At 24.9% G+C, this 4,100-nt stretch overlaps 1 long non-coding RNA gene across 1 annotated transcript; it reads right to left on the reverse strand.

The window, feature by feature from the left end:
- Window positions 1-1,524: 1,524 nt before the first annotated feature.
- Window positions 1,525-2,769, reverse strand: LOC124897865. Its single transcript, XR_007054810.1, has 2 exons — window positions 2,684-2,769; window positions 1,525-1,854 (listed from the first exon to the last, which is right to left on the reverse strand). It is a non-coding gene; the product is annotated as an uncharacterized LOC124897865 (long non-coding RNA).
- Between the last annotated feature and the right edge of the window lie 1,331 nt (window positions 2,770-4,100).

Here is a 4,100-nt window from a genome sequence, read left to right on the forward strand (position 1 = left end):
TATCAAATAAATCACAAAAAAAATAAATAGTATTGAAGACCTCTAAGTATGCCACATACGATAGGTTAATATGAAAAGATTGCTTTTTTTTTTTCCTTAATTATGTTTATGGCATATTATTTGTAGATCCCTACTCTTTTTTTTTTTTTTTTAAATTTTTACTAAAAGAATTCACTCTTACTGCAATAGAATACTGATAAATATCAATTACAAAATTAAATCTACAATAATAACAGATACCTCATCATTATAGAAAAAATAAATTACATAACAATCTCTCTTCTACTAAAAGACAATAAGAACACATGAATGCTAAAACTAAAAATGTATTACATGTTAGGATTCTACTATATATATATATATATATATATATATATATATATATATTTGATGCTTTGAAAAAAAAAAACTTGAGTGCCAAAAAATAGAAAAAGCAAAGAGCTATTATAAGATAATATTTGTTTAAAGGGAGGTGACGAAAATGGAGAAGGAAGCAGAGGAAAAAGAAACGGTTATTTATCTTTACAAACAAATGAAAGTTGCTAGATAGAATTCTATATATCACTATGCTAAGCCTGGAACATAGATAAAAGTGTTTTAGTAGATAATGATACATAAACATTTCAGAGAGTATTTACATCTCAATAGACCTCAATAAAAACACTATTATATTGTTCATAATACAAATAAGAAAAATTAAGATTGAAACTAATGCCTGCTAAAGGCAAAAGCATCTCAACCGATAAGAGTAGGATGAAGAATGAGCAAAAACAACAAGTGGAATAGCATCAACTACTCGCGAACCACTGCTTCGGTACAATTAAGTTGAACAGTATTTCACTATAGTATGTATCTACTTGTAGGGGGGAAATGAAGTACTAAAATCAAAGTACAAGCATTTGATAAATTATTACATATTTGCGGAGTTGATTCAAGCCAATTGTGTGAATTAAATATACTTGAGGTCTATTTATATTAGAGGTTAATGAACAAAAGATAATATAAATTTCAGCACTAATGGCCTTTGATTTATGAGGGAAAATCATATGATTAAAACGGCTAAAACTGAAGTCATAATACTTGTAACTTTTCATAGACATTGATTTTTGTAACAACAATTTATCAATTATTTATGATTTTACTTAACCACCACTTACGTTTGCTTATTGAATAGCATATCACTATATTCATTAGAATTTATTGGAATTGATTAATAGTATTTTATGATTTATAAATGAGAATTTTTTTTTAAAAAAGTTTTAAAAAACCACCAAAAAGATAAATAATTTTTTTTAAAATCTAATAAATTCTAAAGATATAAGTAAAAATATTTTGATTGATTGAAAGTTGAAACATAAGCACGATTCATCCCTGCTTATGTTTAAGTCCCGTTAGTTAATAATGATAATTATTTTAATATATGAATTGGTTCTTAGCAGGAAGGGTGCATGTATTATCATGACTTGGGAGAATTTTGGATCGTGACAAATCATTACGTAACAATTCATCTATATCACATAATCATCGAGATTATTCAAGCGACCGGTAATATTAAAATAACATTTATTTTCAAAATCAAGATTAGACCCCATACATGTTTTAACACATTCATTATGGAAGTGCTATTTTATCATCCACAATTACAAATATTTAAGTAGCATCTCTTATGCAAAGGACAACTTGGTAGTAAATGATCACAATCCTTATCTTTGAAGCAGAACAAGTCCCGGTTGCATATGCACAGCCTATTGTAACAGAATGGTCTCCATACCACCTTGCAAATGTTCAAACAATCTTCATCATTATTACAATGTACAAAAGCTACATTCCTTGCTTCAACCACAAATGGAATACCTATAAAAAATAATGTTTCATTAGATAACAACAGATATAATTTTAAATTTTTAATGATAAAACAAATATATGAAACAAGAAAGAACTTAGAAAACAACACACTGGTGGTATAACTTCAAGGCTTTAATTGAAAATTCTTGACACAATTAAATAGTTTAAGCATATATATGCATATATAGGTAAATTTATGGGTCGATTTGGATCGGTTATTGATGAAAATCAAAATCAAATCCGTATAATTGATTTTTAAATTATTAAAACCAAACCAAACAAAAAATAATAATATTTATTGGTTTGGTTATTATTTGTCCAGTTCGATTCGATTTGATCTGATGTAATTGTTCGGTTATTAATCAAACACAAAAATAAAAGAAGCGATTCATTCAAAATAAAATAAAAGACAACTATTTGTTCAACAAGAAAAAATAAATCCCTAGATTATCACATACAACATTACATGTCATATACCGGTTTGATTTTGTTTGGTTATTAATGAAACACGAAAATAAAAAAAAAATTGGCTCATTCAAGAGGAAATAGAAGACAACAATTCATTCAAATGAAAAGAAAAATCCCTAAATTATCACATAAACATAACATGACATATATCTAATACAAGATATTTAAAATATAAATAGCTTTTGATGAAAAAATATATAAGATACTTAATATTGTTCTTAAGAAATATATTATGTATATATAAATTTAAAAACATGCATATAATTTATTACCTATGTTCAATTATTTCTTTGATCCTTTTGAACAAATCAAAATCAAACAAAATATCTTCAGTTTTTAGAAATATAAGATCAAAACAAATTAGACTTACTAGCACTTATAGCCCACAACATGAAGAGTGAAATTAAAACTTTGAAAGCCATCCTTGTTTGAAAAACAGACAAGGGTACATGTCTTATTTATAGGAAAAATATCATGACTAATATGTAATAATTAGATTACTACGTATGAAATAATACATGTTGGAGAATTGAGATAAACAAAATAAGTAAATAAAATTAATTGAACTTTTCTGATATCAAAGAGTAACGTACAGATAATAAAAGAATTATATTTATAATTGATGAAACGTTGTAGAAAGATAATAATGAATTTATCTTACAAAGATAGAGATAAATCAAAATAGTGAAGAAATCAATTATATTATGAAATATCTCAATTATTAAATAATATAATGCTTTATATGATAGATATTGACTATTTTAATATGAGATTTGCATGATTATAAATGGTAGTACATTTGGCCGAAAATAGTTATGCGCAAACAACATTAAATCTCAATAGTTTGGAGCTTAATTATAATTTTTTTTTTTTTTGATATTTTGCATAATAATTGAAAATCCTGATTTTGGATCTGTCAAGATACAGAATTAGCTCCCCATACATCCAATAAAGATACATTTTTTCTTTGTAAAGATATATAATTAGCTTTTGATACATTTTTTTCGATTTTGGGTCTATCCAGATACATAATACGTCCAACAAAGATTCATTGTTTCATTCGTAAAGATACATAATTAGTTTCTGATATATTTTTCTCAATTTTGGGTCTGTCGAGATACATAATTAGCTTCCGATACATCCAACTAAAATACATAATTAGTTGTGATTTTTGTACTTTGTAAGGGTGAAAATTTGTGTAAATATGATAAGTTAGGGTGTATATTTATATTTACGTTATTTTTCAAATAATTAATGATCTAAAATGGTAAAAGAGTATTAATTGAAATTTTCTGATATCAAAGAGTATAATAGAGACATTAAAATAATTATATTAATAATTAATGAAATGTTATAAGAAGATGATACTGAATTTATTTTACATAGATTGAAATAAGTTAAAATAGTGAAGAAATCAATTATATTCTTGGAATATCTCAATTATTAAATATAATAAACAAAATAGTGAAGAAATCATTTGTATCCTTAGAATATCTCCGTTACTAAATGCAGTACTTTATAAGATATATATTGACTATATTTACATGAGATTTTTTATGATCTTAAATAGTAGTACATTTGATTATAAAAATAATATTTTATATTGTTGTTGGTTTCAAGTTGCATTTGACATCAAAATATAATTTAATCAGTTTTTGAATATATTTGAATTCAAAATTTAGTCAAGTCTGACCGTGAACCTACATGAAAATATACATAGTACCCGAGACCAATAAGAATATAATAATATATCTAATTGACAAGGAAAATGAAATAATTTAATTTTC

The sequence above is a fragment of the Capsicum annuum genome, chromosome 4, assembly GCF_002878395.1.
Source record: "Capsicum annuum cultivar UCD-10X-F1 chromosome 4, UCD10Xv1.1, whole genome shotgun sequence".
Taxonomy (NCBI): Eukaryota; Viridiplantae; Streptophyta; class Magnoliopsida; order Solanales; family Solanaceae; genus Capsicum; species Capsicum annuum.